The sequence below is a fragment of the Oncorhynchus gorbuscha genome, unplaced genomic scaffold (genome assembly GCF_021184085.1).
Source record: "Oncorhynchus gorbuscha isolate QuinsamMale2020 ecotype Even-year unplaced genomic scaffold, OgorEven_v1.0 Un_scaffold_6038, whole genome shotgun sequence".
Taxonomy (NCBI): domain Eukaryota; kingdom Metazoa; phylum Chordata; class Actinopteri; order Salmoniformes; family Salmonidae; genus Oncorhynchus; species Oncorhynchus gorbuscha.
Window position 1 is genome coordinate 1 of NW_025749724.1, and position 22,956 is coordinate 22,956.

The window sequence follows — 22,956 nt, forward strand, 5'->3', positions numbered from 1 at the left end:
CCAGACACACAGAGCAGACAACAGAAACACCTGGACCAGACACACAGCTGCCTCAACAGAAACACCTGGACCAGACACACAGCTGCCTCAACAGACACACCTGGACCAGACACACAGCTGCCTCAACAGAAACACCTGGACCAGACACACAGCTGCCTCAACAGAAACACCTGGACCAGACACACAGAGCAGACAACAGACACACCTGGACCAGACACACAGCTGCCTCAACAGAAACACCTGGACCAGACACACAGATGCCTCAACAGAAACACCTGGACCAGACACACAGCTGCCTCAACAGAAACACCTGGACCAGACACACAGCTGCCTCAACAGAAACACCTGGATCTTTGTCCACATGATGAACCTGGCCACTCATCTAACTTTAAAACTATGGCGCTTTCAACCCACTCAGCTTCCAGATACTAAACAATAAAGAACGTCCAGGTTCAGTCAAGAACGTCCAGGTTCAGTCAAGTGTTTTACTCACCCTCCTGAGTTTTTGGGAGAAAGACTGGAACATATCCCCTCTCCTCCTCCTCCTTCTCATGCTCCTCCGCATCATTGTTCTGCAGGTTGAATAGTGTCTGGGACTGCTTATGGAGAGGCTCACTTCCGTGGTGACCTAGATCAGCTGATACCCTGAGAGAAGGCTGGCTGGTTGGGCTGAATCTCACCCTGGGAGGAGTATGTTGCTGCTCTGGGTCCTTGGGAGCTGGGTGATGGGGATCAGGGTGTCTGGTCAGGGTATAGTGATCAGGCTGTCTGTGGGTTGTGTGGTGGTTCAGCACTCTGGGAGTTGTAGTTCTGACTGCATAGGGGTCAGGCTTCCTGGTCAGGGTATGGTGATCAGGCTGTCTGTGGGTTGTGTGGTGGTTCAGCTCTCTGGGAGTTGTAGTTCTGACTGCATAGGGGTCAGGCTTCCTGGTCAGGGTATGGTGATCAGGCTGTCTGTTGAGGCTGTGGTGCTCAGCTTGTCTTGGGATTGTAGTTCTGTCAGTGTTGACATCAAGCTCTCTTGGAGTTGAAGTTTTGACTGTGTGGTGGTCAGGCAGTCTGGGATATATAGGTCTGTCTGTGTGGACCTCATACTCCTTGGGGGTTGTGTAGTGGTCAGGCTTCCTGGTCAAGGTGTGGTGGTCAGGCAATCTGGGAAATGTAGTTCTATCTGTGTTGTGGTCAAGCAGTCTGGGAGACGTAGTTCTGTCTGTGACGACCTCATACTCCCTAGAGGTAGTATTGTGAGGCGTAGGCTTCTGGGTCAGGGTGTGTTGGTGAGGCTTCCTGTGGGTGATGTGGTCCCGATTCCTTCTGGGGGATGTAGTACTGTGTTCTACTGAAGTGTTGTCCTGGTGACTTCCAGGTTCTCTGACACCTGCATCCTTCACATGGTTGCTAGGGGTATTCTTCTCTCTCTCCTCCTCTCCTCCTCTCCTCCTCTGTTTATCCAAATCTCCATCATAAGACACGTCTCTCCACCCAGGTCCTGTGGTATTCTTCAATGAATCTACTCTCTCCTCCTCTTCCTCCTGCTCCTCCTCCATCCCTCTATCCCAGATCTCCAGTGCGTCCCCAGCACTGGCCCTTTGAGAGTGAGGGTAAATCTGGCTCTCTGAGAGTCTGTTCCAGTTCGAGGTGGTGTCCTGGTGGCTGGAGCTGGTACTGCGGGAGGTGGTCTCTACTGTGGTGTCTTCAAGCTGGCTAGAAGTGGTCTGTTCTCCTGTCACTGGGCTGTCAGTAACTGGGCTGCCTGTCTCTCCGAACCCATCTGTGGTGGCCTTGTAAAGTCCAAATGTCATCAACCTGTCTGTTTTCTTTAGCTTGTCTGTCAGCTTCACCCTACCTATATGCTGAGATCTGTCTGTCTCTGTAGATCTGTCTGTCTGCCCTAGCCTGTCTCTCAGTCCTACTCTGTCTGTAACCATAGTGTCTGTGGTTGGCTCATGGACTCCATAGATCTCCCTCAGCTCCTGCCTATCTCTACTATCATATTCCTTGTTACCATAGCCGTTATCAGCCCAATCATAAGGCTTATCGTAGCTCTTACTATTACCCCTGTCGTGGCGCGGCTGTGTAGCCCCTGTCCCAGGGTAGGAGACAGAGATGACAGAGGAGGACGGTGTAGGGTAGGCCAGGTCATTCACAGGTGGTTCTGATGCGTCTGTAGTAGGGTAGTCATAGTCCCCATCCTCAGTCATGTGGTCTGGTTTGAACAGGGGCAGGTGGTCCGAGGGAATAGGGGCATCGATCGGGAACGGGGGAGGTGTGGGCTGTTGGATGGTGGTAGTTGTGGCCCGTTGAAAGGGTATGGAGGACGGTTGTAGGGGGTAATCCTATAGGCTGTGTGTTAAAGGGGGTTTAGCATCTCTCTCCGTCTCTCTCAGTTTGTCCTGTGTGAGGTAGGGATGGATAGGGGATATGTAGGGTGACCCTCCTGTATGGTGGCCAGCATAGGTTTGTGGGGGTCACTGGGGTTGCTGGGATTACAGCCTGGGACAGGGTAGCACATCAGCTGACCTCCGTCGGACGGACAGTGGCACGCCTGGAGGGAGCATCGTTAGAACCTTGTTACAACATTACTAGAACACCTGGTGAAACATCGTTAGAACCTTGTTACTACATTAGATGTTACAACATTACTAGAACACCTGGTGAAACATCATTAGAACCTTGTTAAAACATTAGATGTTACAACATTACTAGAACACCTGGTGAAACATCATTAGAACCTTGTTATAATAATAATAATAATATATGCTATTTAGCAGACGCTTTTATCCAAAGCGACTTACAGTCATGTGTGCATACATTCTATGTATGGGTGGTCCCGGGGATCGAACCCACTTGTTAAAACATTAGATGTTACAACATTACTAGAACACCTGGTGAAACATCGTTAGAACCTTGTTAAAACATTAGATGTTACAACATTACTAGAACACCTGGTGAAACATCATTAGAACCTTGTGATGACATTCATATGATGTTTAAGTTTGTTACACAGGACGTCCCCTTAATGTAGTAAGAATGTTGGCAGAACACCTGGTCTTAATTCATTAAAAAGGTCCCCAGAACATTTCAATTAAGTAATGGGAGCAGCCTGGCATGTGGCAAGAAGATGGTGGATATTTATAGTTATATAATGTTCCACAATTTCCTTGAGGTTTCAAAATGTGATTGGAGTCCACCTGTGGTAAATTCAATTGATTGGACATGATTTTGGCAAGGCACACACCTGTCTATGTATGGTCCCACAGTCCCACAGGTACCAAAACATGTCTACAGCATTGAAGGTCCAAGAACACTGTTTTTATTTTTTATTTTTACCTTTATTACCTTTAATTAAGCAAGTAGGCTAGTTGAGAACACCTTTATTTAACTTAGGTAGGCAGTTGAGAACACCTTTATTTAACCAGGTAGGCTAGTTGAGAACACCTTTATTTAACCAGGTAAGGCTAGTTTGAGAACACCTTTATTTAACCAGGTAGGCTAGTTGAGAAAAGTTCTCATTTTACAACTGCGACCTGGCCAAGATAAAGCAAAGCAGTGTGACACAAACAACACAGAGTTACACATGGAATAAACAAACGTACAGTCAATAATACAATAGAAAAGTCTATATACAGTTTGTGCAAATGGAGTAAGGGAGGAAAGGCAATAAATAGGCCATAAATAATTACAATTTAGCAATTAAACACTGGAGTGATAGATGCAGAAGATGAATGTGCAAGTAGAGATACTGGGGTGCAAAGGTACAAACAAATTAATTACAATATGGGGATGGTAACTGGCTTACAGATGGGCTATGTACAGGTGCAATGGGCTATGAAAAGGTGCTTAAAGTTAGTGAGGGAGATATACAGTGGGGAGAACAAGTATTTGATAACCTGCAAAATCGGCAGTGTTCCTACATGTGAGGTCTGTAGGGTCTGTAATTTGTATCATAGGTACACTTCAACTGTGAGAGACGGAATCTAAAAACAAAAATCCAGAAAATCACATTGTATGATTTTTAAGTAATTAATTGCATTTTATTGCATGACATAAGTATTTGATCACCTACCAACCAGTAAGAATTCCAGCTCTCCAGACCTGTTAGTTTTTCTTTAAGCCCTCCTGTTCTCCACTCATTACCTTTATTAACTGCACCTGTTTGAACTTGTTACCTGTATAAAAGACACCACCCACTCAATCAAACAGACTCCAACCTCTCACAATGGCCAAGAACAGAGAGCTGTGTAAGGACATCAGGGGATAAAATTAGACCTGCACAAGGCTGGGATGGGCTACAGGACAATAGAGCAAGCAGCTTGGTGAGAAGGCAACAACTGTTGGTGCAATTTTTAGAAAATGGAAGAACTTCAAGATGACGGTCAATCACCCCCTCGGTCACAGGGCTTCATGCAGATCTCACCTCGTGGGGCATCAATGATCATGAGGAAGGTGAGGGATCAGCCCCAGAACTACACGGCAGGACTTGGTCAACGACCTGCAGAGAGCTGGGACCACAGTCTCAAAGAAAACCATTAGTAACACACTACGCCTTCATGGATTAAAATCCTGCAGCACACGCAAGGTCCCCCTGCTCAAGCCAGCGCATGTCCAGGCCCGTCTGAAGTTTGCCAATGACCATCTGGATGATCCAGAGGAGGAATGGGAGAAGGTCATCTGGTCTGATGAGACAAAAATAGAGCTTGTTGGTCTAAACTCCACTCGCCATGTTTGGAGGAAGAAGAAGGATGAGTACAACCCCAAGACACCATCCCAACCGTGAAGCATGGAGGTGGAAACATCATTCTTTGGGGATGCTTTTCTGCAAAGGGGACAGGACGACTGCACCGTATTGAGGGGAGGATGGATGGGGCCATGTATTGCGAGATCTTGGCCAACAACCTCCTTCCCTCAGTAAGAGCATTGAAGATGGGTCATGGCTGGGTCTTCCAGCATGACAACAACCCGAAACACACAACCAGGGCAACTAAGGAGTGGCTCCGTAAGAAATATCTCAAGGTTCTGGAGTGGCCTTGCCAGTCTCCAGGCCTGAAACCAATAGAAAATCTTTGGAGGGAGCTGAAAGTCCGTATTGCCCAGCGATAGCCCCGAAACCTGAAGGATCTAGAGAAGGTCTGTATGGAGGAGTGGGCCAAAATCCCTGCTGCAGTGTGTGCAAACCTGGTCAAGAACTACAGGAAACCTATGATCTCTGTAATTGCAAACAAAGGTTTCTGTACCAAATATTAAGTTCTGCTTTTCTGATGTATGAAATACATATGTCATGCAATAAAATGCAAATAAATTATTTAAAAAATCATACAATGTGATTTTCTGGATTTTTGTTTTAGATTCCGTCTCTCACAGTTGAAGTGTACCTATGATAACAATTACAGACCTCTACATGCTTTGTAAGTAGGAAAACCTGCAAAATTGGCAGTGTATCAAATACTTGTTCTCCCCACTGTAAGTCTCCAGCTACCGTGGCCTCCATCATTCATAAATGGAAGTTTGGAACCACCAAGACTAGAGCTGGTCGCCCGGTCAAACTGAGTAATCAGGGGAGAAGGGCCTTGGTCAGGAGGTCACTCTGACAGAGCTCCAGAGTTCCTGTGTGGAGATGGAAGAACCATGCAGAAGGACAACCAGCTCTGCAGCACTCCACCAATCAGGCCTTTATGGTAGTGGCCAGATGGAAGAAGGGGGGGCAGGTAGTCTAGTGGTTAGAACATTGGTCCAGTAACTGAAAGTTTGCTAGATCGAATCCCTGAGCTGACAAGGTAAAAATCTGTGGTTCTACCCCTGAACAAGGCAATTAACCCACTGTTCCTAAACCGTCATTGCAAATAAGAATTTGTTCTTAACTGACTTGCCTAGTTAAATAAAGGTTAAAAATTTAATAAATTAAATTTAAAAAAGTGGGATTGGGTTAAATGTGTAAGACACATTTCAGTTGAAGGCATTCAGTTGTAGGTATCCCCCTTTTCCAGTCCTCAGTAAAAGGCACATGACAGCCCACTTGGATTTTGTCAAAAGGCTCCTAAAGACTCTCAGACCACGAGAAACAAGATTCTCTGGTCTAAAGAAACCAAGATTGAACTCTTTGGCATGAATGCCAACCATCATGTCTGGAGGAAACCTGGGAACTTCTCTACAGTGAAGCATGGTGGTGGTAGCATCATGCTGTGGGGATGTTTTTCAGTGGAAGTGACTGGGAGACTAGTCAGGATCGAGGGAAAGATGAATGAAGCAAAGTACAGAGCCTTATTTGATGAAAGAAAACTTGCACCAGAGCTCTAAGGACCTCAGACTTTGGCGAAGGTTCACCTTCCAACAGGACAACAACCCTAAGCACACAGCCAAGACAATACAGGAAAGTCTCTGAATGTCATTGAGTGTCCCGGACAGAGCCTAGACTTGAACCCAATCGAACATCTCTGGAGAGACGTGAACATATCTGTACAGCGACGTTCCCCATCCAACGTTACAGAGCTTGAAAGGATCTGCAGAGAAAATTGGGAGAAACTCCCCAAATACAGGTGTGCCCAAGAAGACTCCAGGCTGTAATCACTACCAAAGATGCCCAAATTACTGAGTAAAAGGTCTGAATACTTATGTAAATACAAATTACAATTCTAATAAACAATTTTTGCTTTGTCATTACTGGGTATTGCATGTAGATTGATGAGGGGGGAGATGATTAAATACATTTTAGAATAAGGCTGTAACGTAACAAAATTTGGAAACAGTCAAGGGGTCTAAATACATTCAGAAGGCACTGCACAAAAATATTAACGCAATATGCAACAATTTCATATGAAGAAATCAGTCAAAATAGATACATTCAATTCGGCCCTAATCTATGGATTTCACATGACTGGGAATACAGATATGCATCTGTTGGTCACAGATACCATTAAAAGTAAAATGTAGGGGAGTGGATCAGAAAACCAGTCAGTTTCTGGTGTGACCACCATTTGCATCATGCAGCGTGACACATCTCCTTCACATAGAGTTGATCAGGCTGTTGATTGTGGCCTGCAGAATGCTGCCCCATTCCTCAATGGCTGTGTTTCTGGATACTGGACCACGCTGTCGTACACGTCGATCCAGAGCATCCCAAACATGCTCCATGGGTGACATGTCTGGTGAGTATACAAGCCTGGGACATTTCAGCATCCAGGAATTGTGTACAGATCCTTGTGGCATGGGTCTGTGCATTATCATGCTGAAACATGAGGTGATGCCGACGGATGAATGACACAACCATGGGCCTCAGGATATCGTCACGATCTCTGTGCATGCAAATTGCCATGAGTAAAATGAAATTAGGTTCATTGTCCGCCACCATGGGGCACTCTTAACATTGACATCAGCAAACAGCTGTCGCCGTATGCTTGGTACAGTTGAAACCGGGATTCATCTGTGAAGAGCACATTTATCCAACGTCCGTTACAATGCCAAACTGCAGTCAGGTCAAGACCCTGGTAAGGACAACATGCTTCCCTGAGACAGTTTCTGGCAGTTTGTGCAGAAATTCTTCAGTTGTGCAAAGCCACAGTTTCATCAGCTGTCCGGGTGGCTGGTCTTAGACGATCCCGCAGGTGAAGAAACGGGATGTGGAGGTCCTGGCTACACGTGGTCTGCGGTTGTGAGGCCGGTGGGACGTACTGCAATTGGAGGCGGCTCTCTGGCAAAAGCTTCGGTGGACATTCCTGCAGTCTGTGTGTAATTCTCTCTCAAGGCATTATTGTCATGGAGAACATATGTTTACATTGGCAAAGCCTGTTCAACCTCTCTTTCATATCGTCTGAGATCCCCAAGGATTGGAAAGCTGCCGCAGTCATCCCCCTCTTCAAAGGGGGAGACACCCTGGACCCAAACTGTTACAGACCTATATCCATCCTGCCCTGCCTATCTAAGGTCTTCGAAAGCCAAGTCAACAAACAGGTCACTGACCATCTCGAATCCCACCGTACCTTCTCCGCTGTGCAATCTGGTTTCCGAGCCGGTCACGGGTGCACCTCAGCCACACTCAAGGTACTAAACGATATCATAACCGCCATCGATAAAAGACAGTACTGTGCAGCAGTCTTCATCGACCTCGCCAAGGCTTTCGACTCTGTCAATCACCATATTCTTATCGGCAGACTCTACAGCCTCGGTTTTTCGGATGACTGCCTTGCCTGGTTCACCAATTACTTTGCAGACAGAGTTCAGTGTGTCAAATCGGAGGGCATGCTGTCCGGTCCTCTGGCAGTCTCTATGGGGGTGCCACAGGGTTCAATTCTCGGGCCGACTCTTTTCTCTGTGTATATCAATGATGTTGCTCTTGCTGCGGGCGATTCCCTGATCCACCTCTACGCAGACGACACCATTCTAAATACTTTCGGCCCGTCATTGGACACTGTGCTATCTAACCTCCAAACGAGCTTCAATGCCATACAGCACTCCTTCCGTGGCCTCCAACTGCTCTTAAATGCGAGTAAAACCAAATGCATGCTTTTCAACCGATCGCTGCCTGCACCCGCATGCCCGACTAGCATCACCACCCTGGATGGTTCCGACCTTGAATATGTGGACATCTATAAGTACCTAGGTGTCTGGCTAGACTGCAAACTCTCCTTCCAGACCCACATCAAACATCTCCAATCGAAAATCAAATCAAGAGTCGGCTTTCTATTCCGCAACAAAGCCTCCTTCACTCACGCTGCCAAGCTTACCCTAGTTAAACTGACTATCCTACCGATCCCCGACTTCGGCGATGTCATCTACAAAATGGCTTCCAACACTCTACTCAGCAAACTGGATGCAGTCTATCACAGTGCCATCCGTTTTGTCACTAAAGCACCTTATACCACCCACCACTGCGACTTGTATGCTCTAGTCGGCTGGCCCTCACTACATATTCGTCGCCAGACCCACTGGCTCCAGGTCATCTACAAGTCCATGCTAGGTAAAGCTCCGCCTTATCTCAGTTCACTGGTCACGATGGCAACACCCATCCGTGGCACGGCTCAGCAGGTGTATCTCACTGATCATCCCTAAAGCCAACATCATTTGCTTGCTTCGTTCCAGTACTCTTGCTGCCTGTGACTGGAACAGATTGCAAAATCGCTGAAGTTGGAGACTTTGTCTCCTCACCTTCAAACATCAGCTATCAGGCAGCTAACCGATCGCTGCAGCTGTACATAGTCCTATAGGAAAATGTTACCATTTTCACCTACCTCATTTATACTGTTTTATACTGTTTATTTATTTATTTTCTCCTCTTTTGCACACCAATATCTCTACCTGTACATGACCTGATCATTTATCACTCAGTGTTAATCTGCAAAACTGTATTGTTCGCCTACCTCCTCATGCCTTTTGCACACATTGTATATAGACTGCCCATTTTTTTCTACTGTGTTATTGACTTGTTAATTGTTTATTCCATGTGTAACTCTGTGTTGTCTGTTCACACTGCTATGCTTTTATCTTGGCCAGGTCCCAGTTGCAAATGAGAGCTTGTTCTCAACTAGCCTGGTTAAATAAAGGTAAAAATAAATAAATAAAATAAAAGCAAGTGAAATAGATAAACAAAAAAGTGAAGTAAACAATTGGAAAACAATAACTGTAAACATTACACTCACAAAAAGTTCCAAAATAATAAAGACATTTCAAATGTCACATTGTCTATATACAGTGTTGTAAAGATGTGCAAATAGTTAAAGTACCAAAGGGAAAAATAAATAAACATAAATATGGGTTGTATTTACAATGGTGTTTGTTTTCATTGGTTGCCCTTTTCTTGTGGGAATTGAGTCACACATCTTGCTGCTGTGATGGCACACATAAAAACGGACTCACTTATTGTGTAACATTGTCCGAATGTTCTGTGTGTGAATATCTGAGAATGTTCTTGCAAAACCCCAGACAACTCCCATAAGTTAATGAAATGTTCAGGATACCTTTAAAGAACTTAGACCAGCTGTTCTGTCAGCATTCTTATAACATTAAGGAATGTCCTGTTGCCACATAACTTAACATTGTATGAACGTCATCACAACTGGACAGTGTTTTCGGAACCTATAGCTTAAATGTGTTCTAGGAACGTTCTTCTTGCAACATCAGGCAAATTATTTATACAAACATTCTATAAACATCAGCACGACTGGGAACTTTCACAGAACCCATTTTGTTAGCTGGGAAGACATTAAGAATCTATTGACCAAAAAAGTTGGTTTCAGATCTAAACTATAGTTCACCACACCATCTCTGGAATGGCACCTAAAGACATGCAATGTCCTAGAATAGCAGACAGGAAGCAGGTAGCAGTCAGGTAGACAGTCAGGTAGACATAACAGACAGGCTTCACAGGTAAAGGTAGATAACAGACAGGCTTCACAGGTAAAGGTAGATAACAGACAGGCTTCACAGGTAAGGTAGATAACAGACAGGCTTCACAGGTAAAGGTAGATAACAGACAGGCTTCACAGGTAAAGGTAGATAACAGACAGGCTTCACAGGTAAAGGTAGATAACAGACAGGCTTCACAGGTAAAGGTAGATAACAGACAGGCTTCACAGGTAAAGGTAGATAACAGACAGGCTTCACAGGTAAAGGTAGATAACAGACAGGCTTCACAGGTAAAAGGTAGATAACAGACAGGCTTCACAGGTAAAGGTAGATAACAGACAGACTTCACAGGTAAAGGTAGATAACAGACAGGCTTCACAGGTAAAGGTAGATAACAGACAGGCTTCACAGGTAAAGGTAGATAACAGACAGGCTTCACAGGTAAAAGGGACAAGGATACAGGTAACGGTAGATAACAGACAGACTTCACAGGTAAAGGTAGAGAGAACAAACTGACCTCACAGGTAAAGGTAGATAACAGACAGACCTCACAGAAAAAGGTAGAGAGAACAAACTGACCTCACAGGTAAAGGTAGAGAGAACAAACTGACCTCACAGGTAAAGGTAGATAACAGACAGACCTCACAGGTAAAGGTAGAGAGAACAAACTGACCTCACAGGTAAAGGTAGATAACAGACAGACCTCACAGAAAAAGGTAGATAACAGACAGACTTCACAGGTAAAGGTAGAGAGAACAAACTGACCTCACAGGTAAAGGTAGAGAGAGAACAAACTGACTTCACAGGTAAAGGTAGAGAGAACAAACTGACCTCACAGGTAAAGGTAGAGAGAACAAACTGACATCACAGGTAAAGGTAGAAGAACAAACTGACCTCACAGGTAAAGTTAGAGAGAACAAACTGACCTCACAGGTAAAAAGTAGAGAGAACAAACTGACCTCACAGGTAAAGGTAGAGAGAACAAACTGACCTCACAGGTAAAGGTAGATAATAAGACAGACTTCACAGGTAAAGGTAGAGAGAACAAACTGACCTCACAGGTAAAGGTAGATAACAGACAGACCTCACAGAAAAAGGTAGATAACAGACAGACTTCACAGGTAAAGGTAGAGAGAACAAACTGACCTCACAGGTAAAGGTAGATAACAGACAGACCTCACAGAAAAAGGTAGATAACAGACAGACTTCACAGGTAAAGGTAGAGAGAACAAACTGACCTCACAGGTAAAGGTAGAGAGAACAAACTGAACAGGTAAAGGTAGAGAGAACAAACTGACCTCACAGGTAAAGGTAGATAACAGACAGACTTCACAGGTAAAGGTAGAGAACAAACTGACCTCACAGGTAAAAAGGTAGATAACAGACAGACCTCACAGAAAAAAGGTAGATAACAGACAGACTTCACAGGTAAAGGTAGAGAGAACAAACTGACCTCACAGGTATGGGTAGAGAGAACAAATGACTCACAGGTAAAGGTAGATAACAGACAGCAGAGAGAACAACAGACTTCACAGGTAAAAGGTAGAGATAACAAACTGACAGATAGAGAGAACAAACTGACCTCACAGGTAAAGGTAGAGAGAACAAACTGACCTCACAGGTAAATGTAGATAACAGACAGACTTCACAGGTAAAGGTAGATAACAGACAGACTTCACAGGTAAAGGTAGAGAGAACAAACTGACCTCACAGTAGATAAAGGACTTCACAGGAGAGAACAAACTGACCTCACAGGTAAAGGTAGATAACAGACAGACTTCACAGGTAAAGGTAGATAACAGACAGACTTCACAGGTAAAGGTAGAGAACAAACTGACCTCACAGGTAAAGGTAGAGAGAACAAACTGACCTCACAGGTAAAGGTAGAGAGAACAAACTGACTCACAGGTAAAGGTAGAGAGAACAAACTGACCTCACAGGTAAAAGGTAGAGAGAACAAACTGACCCTCACAGGTAAAGGTAGAGAGAACAAACTGACCTCACAGGTAAAGGTAGATAACAGACAGACTTCACAGGCAAAAGGTAGAGAGAACAAACTGACCTCACAGGTAAAGGTAGATAACATACAGACTTCACAGGTAAAAGGTAGATAACAGACAGACTTCACAGGTAGTAGATAACAAACTGACTTCACAGGCAAAAGGTAGAGAGAACAAACTGACCTCACAGGTAAAGGTAGAGAGAACAAACTGACATCACAGGTAAAGATAGATAACAGACAGATTTCACAGGTAAAGGTAGAGAGAACAAACTGACCTCACAGGTAAAGGTAGATAACAGACAGACTTCACAGGTAAAGGTAGATAACAGACAGACTTCACAGGTAAAGGTAGAGAGAACAAAACTGACCTCACAGGTAAAGGTAGAGAGAACAAACTGACATCACAGGTAAAGGTAGAGAGAACAAACTGACCTCACAGGTAAAGGTAGAGAGAACAAACTGACCTCACAGGTAAAGGTAGAGAGAACAAACTGACCTCACAGGTAAAGGTAGAGAGAACAAACTGACCTCACAGGTAAAGGTAGATAACAGACAGACTTCACAGGTAAAGGTAGAGAGAACAAACTGACCTCACAGGTAAAGGTAGAGAGAACAAACTGACCTCACAGGTAAAGGTAGAGAGAACAAACTGACCTCACAGGTAAAGGTAGAGAGAACAAACTGACCTCACAGGTAAAGGTAGAGAGAAATAAACTGACTCACAGGTAAAGGTAAGAGAGGAACAAACTGACCTCACAGGTAAAGGTAGAGAACAAAACAGACCTCACAGGTAAAGGTAGATAACAAACTGACCTCACAGGTAAAGGTAGAGAGAACAAACTGACCTCACAGGTAAAGGTAGAGAGAACAAACTGACTTCACAGGTAAAGGTAGATAACAGACAGACCTCACAGAAAAAGGTAGATAACAGACAGACTTCACAGGTAAAGGTAGAGAGAACAAACTGACCTCACAGGTAAAGGTAGAGAGAACAAACTGACCTCACAGGTAAAGGTAGAGAGAACAAACTGACCTCACAGGTAAAGGTAGAGAGAACAAACTGACTTCACAGGTAAAGGTAGATAACAGACAGACTTCACAGGTAAAGGTAGAGAGAACAAACTGACCTCACAGGTAAAAGGTAGATAACAAACTGACCTCACAGGTAAAGGTAGAGAGAACAAACTGACTTCACAGGTAAAGGTAAGAGAGAACAAACTGACTCACAGGTAAAGGTAGAGATAACAAACTGACTTCACAGGTAAAGGTAGATAACAGACAGACTTCACAGGTAAAGGTAGAAGAAACAAACTGACCTCACAGGTAAAGGTAGAGAACAAACAGACCTTACAGGTAAGGCAGATAACAGATAAAGACCTCACAGGTAAAGGTAGATAACAGACAGACCTCACAGGTAAAGGTAGAGAGAACAAACTGACCTCACAGGTAAAGGTAGAGAGAACAAACTGACCTCACAGGTAAAGGTAGAGAGAACAAACTGACCTCACAGGTAAAGGTAGATAACAGACAGACTTCACAGGTAAAGGTAGAGAGAACAAACTGACTCACAGGTGAATTAGAAAGACAAACTGACCTCACAGGTAAAGGTAGAGAGAACAAATGACCTCACAGAGTAAAGGTAGAGAGAACAAGCTGGCCTCACAGGTAAAGGTAGAGGGGAACAAACTGACCTCACAGGTAAGGTAGATAACAGACACTTCACAAGGTAAAGGTAGAGAGAACAAACTGACCTCACAGGTAAGGTAGAGAACAAACTGACCTCAGGTAAAGGTAGATAACAGACAGACTTCACAGGTAAAGGTAGAGAACAAACTGACCTCACAGGTAAAGGTAGAGAACAAACTGACCTCACAGGTAAAGGTAGAGAGAACAAACTGACCTCACAGGTAAAAGGTAGAGAACAAACTGACCTCACAGGTAAGAGTAAGGAGAACAAACTGACCTCACAGGTAAAGGTAGATAACAGACAGACTTCACAGGTAAAGGTAGAGAGAACAAACTGACCTCACAGGTAAAGGTAGAGAGAACAAACTGACCTCACAGGTAAAGGTAGATAACAGACAGACTTCACAGGTAAAGGTAGAGAAAACAAACTGACCTCACAGGTAAAGGTAGATAACAGACAGACTTCACAGGTAAAGGTAGATAACAGACAGACTTCACAGGTAAAGGTAGAGAGAACAAACTGACCTCACAGGTAAAGGTAGAGAAAACAAACTGACCTCACAGGTAAAGGTAGAGAACAAACTGACCTCACAGGTAAAGGTAGAGAGAACAAACTGACCTCACAGGTAAAGTTAGAGAGAACAAACTGACCTCACAGGTAAAGGTAGAGAGAACAAACTGACCTCACAGGGTAAGGTAGAGAGAACAAACTGACCTCACAGGTAAAGGTAGAGAGAACAAAACTGACCTCACAGGTAAAGGTAGAGAACAAACTGACCTCACAGGTAAAGGTAGATAACAGACAGACTTCACAGGTAAAAGGTAGATAACAGACAGACTTCACAGGTAAAGGTAGAGAGAACAAACTGACCTCACAGGCAACAAAGGTGAAAGGAGTGTCCGGCCTCGTACTCTGGTTGTCATGGACACAGCCGATACGGTCGCAGGTGACACAGCCGTCAGCCGGCTCAGACACCTCGATGCAGTTAACAGTGGACGTCAGGACAGGGCATGAAGTGACAGCCAATCCGTCCGCCACCTTCCGGGCACGAACCTCCGTACTCCCGAAGTCCACGAAGTAGGACTGCCCCTCAGGAACATGACCATTCTTAAAGCCAGCATGGACACAGTCGTAGTACTGGTAGCCCTCACAGGTACACCCAATCTGAACGCAGGTAGTACAGCAAGCCCCAGCTTCCAGCCGCTCCTCAATACAGTTACTCAGATCAGGCAGTCTACACCTGTACAGTCCTTCTGGCCCAGGCTACCACTCACACTCAGCAGGAGGAGGACAAGGGCACTGTGACGTAATGTCTGTTCAACTGGTGGGGGACCAGCCATGATGAAACCAGATGGATTGAAAGCAATGAGAGTGAAGATGTTTTTCACAGTGTTTTGAGGTTTAGCTTTGTAGTCCTCCTCAAGGATTCAGACACACTCTCTGTTCTCAGGGATCACTACCACTCTACAGAGAAAAAAGAGGGAGACAGAGGGGTGGAGGGAGGGGGGGTGGAGGGAGGGAAATAGAGGGAGACAGAGGGGGTGGAGGGAGGGTGGAGGGGGGAGACAGGGAGGGAGACAGGGAGGAAGACAGGGAGGGAGACAGGGAGGGGAGGGGTTTAGAGAGAGATGTGTTTACTGTTTATTTTTATTGTTTATTTCACATTTGTATATTATCTACCTCACTTGCTTTGGCAATGTTAACACATGTTTCCCATGCCAATAAAGCCCCTTGAAGAGAGAGAGAGAGAAAGAGAGAGATATATTTACACACACACACCAACATCTGGATTCATAGTTGAACTCTCAGGTTCTGGTCTGGGTGACTGGTCCAGAGACCTGATATTATTATGACTACACCCTTCTTTCCCCCAGGCCTGCTTTCAAACACTATTCAACATCTGTCCAGTTTATTAGGTCACCAGGCCTGCTTTCAAACACTATTCAACATCTGTCCAGTTTATTAGGTCACCAGGCCTGGGTTCAAATACTATTCAACATCTGTCCAGTTTATTAGTTTACCATTCCTGCTTTCAAACACTATTCAACATCTGTCCAGTTTATTAGGTCACCAGGCCTGGGTTCAAATACTATTCAACATCTGTCCAGTTTATTAGGTCACCAGGCCTGGGTTCAAATACTATTCAACATCTGTCCAGTTTATTAGGTCACCAGGCCTGGGTTCAAATACTATTCAACATCTGTCCAGTTTATTAGTTTACCATTCCTGCTTTCAAACACTATTCAACATCTGTCCAGTTTATTAGGTCACCAGGCCTGGGTTCAAATACTATTCAACATCTGTCCAGTTTATTAGGTCACCAGGCCTGGGTTCAAATACTATTCAACATCTGTCCAGTTTATTAGGTCACCAGGCCTGGGTTCAAATACTATTCAACATCTGTCCAGTTTATTAGGTCACCAGGCCTGGGTTCAAATACTATTCAACATCTGTCCAGTTTATTAGGTCACCAGGCCTGGGTTCAAATACTATTCAACATCTGTCCAGTTTATTAGGTCACCAGGCCTGGGTTCAAATACTATTCAACATCTGTCCAGTTTATTAGGTCACCAGGCCTGGGTTCAAATACTATTCAACATCTGTCCAGTTTATTAGGTCACCAGGCCTGGGTTCAAATACTATTCAACATCTGTCCAGTTTATTAGGTCACCAGGCCTGCTTTCAAACACTATTCAACATCTGTCCAGTTTATTAGGTCACCAGGCCTGGGTTCAAATACTATTCAACATCTGTCCAGTTTATTAGGTCACCAGGCCTGGGTTCAAATACTATTCAACATCTGTCCAGTTTATTAGGTCACCAGGCCTGGGTTCAAATACTATTCAACATCTGTCCAGTTTATTAGGTCACCAGGCCTGGGTTCAAATACTATTCAACATCTGTCCAGTTTATTAGGTCACCAGGCCTGGGTTCAAATACTATTCAACATCTGTCCAGTTTATTAGGTCACCAGGCCTGGGTTCAAATACTATTCAACATCTGTCCAGTTTATTAGGTCACCAGGCCTGGGTTCAAATACTATTCAACATCTGTCCAGTTTATTAGGTCACCAGGCCTGGGTTCAAATACTATTCAACATCTGTCCAGTTTATTAGGTCACCAGGCCTGCTTTCAAACACTATTCAACATCTGTCCAGTTTATTAGGTCACCAGGCCTGGGTTCAAATACTATTCAACATCTGTCCAGTTTATTAGGTCACCAGGCCTGGGTTCAAATACTATTCAACATCTGTCCAGTTTATTAGGTCACCAGGCCTGGGTTCAAATACTATTCAACATCTGTCCAGTTTATTAGGTCACCAGGCCTGGGTTCAAATACTATTCAACATCTGTCTAGTTTATTAGTTTACCATTCCTGCTTTCAAATACTATTCAACATCTGTCCAGTTTATTAGGTCACCAGGCCTGGGTTCAAATACTATTCAACATCTGTCTAGTTTATTAGTTTACCATTCCTGCTTTCAAATACTATTCAACATCTGTCCAGTTTATTAGTTTACCAGGCCTGGGTTCAAATACTATTCAACATCTGTCCAGTTTATTAGGTCACCAGGCCTGCTTTCAAACACTATTCAACATCTGTCCAGTTTATTAGGTCACCAGGCCTGGGTTCAAATACTATTCAACATCTGTCCAGTTTATTAGTTTACCAGGCCTGGGTTCAAATACTATTCAACATCTGTCCAGTTTATTAGTTTACCAGGCCTGGGTTCAAATACTATTCAACATCTGTCCAGTTTATTAGTTCACCAGGCTTGCTTTCAAATACTATTCAACATATTCCTTTGAGAATTTCCTCTAGACTGCCTGGTGTGCCAGATGTGGGTGGGGTTTACAGTTTCAGGACTTTTCTATTGGTTCATCAAGCCAGGTAAACTTGATCAAGCACAGCTTGAGAATACTGTTTAAAATGATGTCAAATAGTATTTGAACCCAGGTATGCTTCACCCAGTATGCCAGTAGCATGACATGCATACAGACATACAGGCTCCCTACATCACTGCAGCTCTATAGTTATCAGGAGGAGGTCTGACATATCAGAGTGACATTCATCTGCAAGGCCCACATCACCATGGCGATTTGGTCAAAGATACCATCTATAATGAACAAAAGTTTCTATGCAACATGTAACAAATTCAAAGATTTTACTGAGTTACAGTTCATATAAAGGAGGACTCCCGAGTGCAGCGGTCTGAGGCACTGCATCTCAGTGCTAGAGGTGTCACTACAGACCCTGGTTCAATTCCAGGCTGTATGCAGCGGCCTGAGGCACCTCATCTCAGTGCTAGAGATGCCACAACAGACCCCTGGTTCAATTCCAGGCTGTATCCGGCCGTGAAGGGTCCGTGATTGGGAGTCACAGAGGACGCTCTTATCCAGGCGACTTACAAGTGGCATTCACCAGACATCCAGTGGGACAGTCACTAGTCAGGTTAAGGTTTGGCCGGGAGTGCATTTTGTCATTGTAAATAAGATTTTTTCTTAACTGACTTGCCCTAGTTCATTAAAGTTTAAATACAAATAAGGGAAATAAGTCAATTGAAATACATTTATTAGGCACTATATATGGATTTCACATGACTGGGAATACAGATACTTTTTTTTTTTTTTTAAAGGTAGTGGGTCATGGATCAGAAAACCAGTCAGTATCTGGTGTGATCACCATTTGCCTCATGCAGCAGGACACATCTCCTTCATAGAGTTGGTGAGGCTGTTGATTGTGGCCTGTGGAATATTGTCCCATTACTCTTCAATGGCTCTGAGAAGTTTCTGGACATTGGTGCTAACAGGAACATGATGTGGTACACATCGATCCAGAGCATCCCAAACATGCTCCAAGGGTGACAAGTCTGGTGAGTATAAAGTCCATGGAAGAACTGGGACATTTTCAGCTTCCAGGGAATTGTGTACAGATCCCTTGGAACATGTGGCTGTCCATTATCATGCTGAAACATGGTGATGGCGGTGGACGAATGGCAAGACAATGGGCCTCAGGATCTCGTGACAGTATCTCTGTGCGTTCAAATTGCCATCAATAAAATGCAGTGTGTTCCTTTGTCCGTGAGCTTATGCCTGCTCCATACCATAACCCCACCACCACCATGGGGCATCTCTGTTCACAACGTTGACATCAATAAGCCGCTTTCGCCCACACAATGCCACTGTCTGTCATCTGCCAGGTTACAGTTGAAACTGATTCATCCGTGAAGAGCACACTACTCCAGCGTGCCAGTGGCCATCGAAGGTGAGCATTTGCCAAATGAAGTTGGTTACGATGCTAAACTACATTCAGGTCCAAGACCCTGATGAGGATGAGCTTCCCTTAGATGGTTTCTGACAGTTCTTCCAGAAATTATTCCATTGTACAAACCCACAGCTGTCCGGGTGGCTGGTCTCTGGTGATGTGTGGAGGTCCTGCTCTGTGTTGTTACATGGTCTGCGGTTTTGAGGCTGGTTGGACGTACTGCAGGGAAATTCTCTGAAACGACGGAGGTGGCTTATGGTAGAGAAATTAGCATTAAATTATCTGGCAACAGCTCCCGTGGACATTTGCACTGCAGTCAGCATGCCAATTGCATGTTGTGGTTAGACACTAGTTGTGGTTAGACATTAGCCTTCAGCTCAGGTAGACTATATCGTAGGGTGATTACTAGGTTATTCTCACTGTGCACACTGAAGATGCAGCAGATGTTACTGCTAGGCATTATCAGCAGGACATTAGGCCTTTAGATAGCTAAATTAACTAACGTTAAGTTTTGGTTTTGGGGGGATTGATAGTAATACTATATGTTTTTCTTATCATTGTCCGACAACAGGGATTCAGTTCCTATTGGGCATCAGGACCTTTCAGTGTGCAGTCTGCTCAGGGATCCTACTGCCAGCCCACTCTTCATGGCCTATGAAGAAGCAATGATCCATTTCAGAGAATCTCCTCTCCCAGTAGCACATTAAGGCTGTGGGGTTTACATTACGCTTTTCCAGAGGTATGATGGATTCATGGGTTCCTCAGTCTGAAATACAGTAAATGTTCCTTCTCTTAAATCTGGCATTATCCCTTAAGATCTGTTTGCATTATGGACTCTCAACTCGAGATGAAAGAACGAAACATCAGTCCACCTTTCCAGAAACAAGTCTCTCACTGTTGCCGCTTGCTATAGACCACCCTCTGCCCCCAGCTGTGCTCTGGACACCATTTGTGAATTAATCGCCCCCCATTTATCTTCAGAGCTTGTGCTGTTAGGTGACCTAAACTGGAACATGCTTAAAACCCCAGCCATCCTACAATCTAAGCTTGATGCCCTCAAGATCACACAAATTATCAATAAACCTACCAGGTACAACCCCAAATACGTAAACACGGGCAAACTCAGAGATATCATCCTAACCAACCTGCCCTCCAAGTACATCTCTGCTGTCTTCAACCAGGATCTCAGCAATCACTGCCTCATTGCCTGCATCCGTTATGGGTCCGCGGTCAAACGACCACCAGCGAACAGGCCTTTCTAATCAGCCTGGCCCGGGTATCCTGGAAGGATATTGACCTCATTCCGTCAGTAGAAGATGCCAGGATATTCTTTAAAAGTGCCTTCCTCACCATCTTAAATAAGCATGCCCCATTCAAACAATTTAGAATCAGGAACAGATATAGCCCTTGGTTCTCTCCAGACCTGACTGCCCTTGACCAGCACAAAAAACACTCTGTGGCGTACTGCATTAGCATAGAAAAGCCTTCGCGATATGCAACTTTTCAGGGAAGTTAGAAGCAATATACACAGGCAGTTAGGAAAGCAAAGGTTATCTTTTCAAACAGAAATGTGCATCCTATAGCACAAACAAACTAAAGTCCAAAACGTTCTGGGACACTGTAAAGTCCATGGAGAATAAGAGCACCTCTCCCAGCTGTCCATTGCACTGAGGCTAGGAACACTGTAAAGTCCATGGAGAATAAGAGCACCTCCTCCCAGCTGTCCACTGAACTGAGGTTAGGAAACACTGTAAAGTCCATGGAGAATAAGAGCACCTCCTCCCAGCTGTCCACTGAAACACTGTAAACTAAGAGAGGCTAGGGAACACTGTAAAGTCCATGGAGAATAAGAGCACCTCCTCCCAGCTGTCCACTGAACTGAGGCTAGGAAACACTGTAAAGTCCATGGAGAATAAGAGCACACTCGAGGCTCCCATGGAGAATAAGAGCTGTCCACTGAACTGAGGTTAGGAAATACTGTCACCACCAATAAATCTGCGATAATTGAGAATTTCAAGAATAATTTTGCTACGGTTGGCCATGCTTTTACCTGGCTACCCTACACCGGTCAACAGCCCTGCACCACCCACAGCAACTAGCCTAAGCCTCCCCTCATTACTCCTTCACCCAAATCCAGATAGCTGATGTTCTGAAAGAACTGCAAAATCCTGGACCCCTACAAATCAGCCGGGCAAGACAACCTAGACACGCTCTTTTCTAAAATTATCCGTCAATTTTTGCAACCCATATTACTAGCTTGTTCCTCTCTTCATATTGTCTGAGATCCCCAAAATTTGAAATCTGCCGCGATCATCCCCTCTTCAAAGGGGGAGACACTCTAAACCCAAACTGCTACAGACCTATATCTATCCTACCCTGCCTTTCTAAGGTCTTCGAAAGCCAAGTTATTATATTATTTTATATAACAAACAGATCACCGACCATTTCGAATCCCACCGTACCTTCTCCACTATGCAATCTGGCTTCAGAGCTGGTCATGGGTGCACCTCAGCCACGCTCAAGGTCCTAAACGATATCATAACCGCCATCGATAAGAGACAATACTGTGCAGCTATATTCATCGACCTGGCCAAGGCTTTCGACTGTAAATCACCACATTCTTATCGGCAGACTAAACAGCCTTGGTTTCTCAAATGACTGCCTCGCCTGGTTCACCAACTACTTCTCAGACAGAGTTCCATGTGTCAAATTGGAGGGCCTGTTGTCCGTACCTCTGGCAGTCTCTATGGTGGTGCCACAGGGTTCAATTCTCGGGCCGACTATTTTCTCTGTATACATCAATGATGTCACTCTTGCTGCTGGTGATTCTCCGATCCCCCGCTACGCAGACGACACCATTCTGTATACTTCTGGCCCTTCTTTGGACACTGTGTTAACTAACCTCCAGATGAGCTTCAATGCCATACAACTCTCCCTCCGTGGCCTCCAACTGCTCTTAAATGTAAAACTAAATGCATGCTCTTCAACCAATCACTGCCCACACCTGCCCGCCCGTCCAGCATCACTACTCTGGACGGTTCTGACTTAGAATATGTGGACAACTACAAATACCTAGGTGTCTAGTTAGACTGTAAACTCTCCTTCCAGAATCACATTAAGCATCTCCAATCCAAAATTAAATCTAGAATTGGCATCCAATTTCACAACAAAGCCTCCTTCACTCATGCTGCAAAACATATCCTCGTAAAACTGACCATCCTACCGATCCTCGATGATGTAATTTACAAAATAGTCTCCAACACTCAGCTAACTGGATGCAGTCTTTCGAAGTGCCATGAATTTTGTCACCAAAGCCCCATATACTACCCACCACCACTGCGAGCGTCAGTATAGAGACAAAGTAGAAACTCAATTCAACGGCTCAGACACAAGAGGTATGTGACAGGGTCTACAGTCAATCACGGATTACAAAAAGAAAACCAGCTCAGTCACGGACCAGGATGTCTTGCTCCCAGGCAGACTAAATAACTTTTTGCCCGCTTTGAGGACAATACAGTGCCACTGACACGGCCCACAACTAAAACATGCAAAACATTGTTGCTTTTCCCAAGAAAGCTAAGGTAACTGAGCTAAACGACTACCGCCCCGTAGCACTCACTTCCGTCATCATGAAGTGCTTTGAGAGACTAGTCAAGGACCATATCA

General features: G+C 44.6%; 1 pseudogene; it reads right to left on the reverse strand.

Moving 5' to 3' along the window:
- Nucleotides 1–493: 493 nt before the first annotated feature.
- On the reverse strand, nt 494–15,453 carry LOC124029302 (annotated as a pseudogene).
- Nucleotides 15,454–22,956: the final 7,503 nt, after the last annotated feature.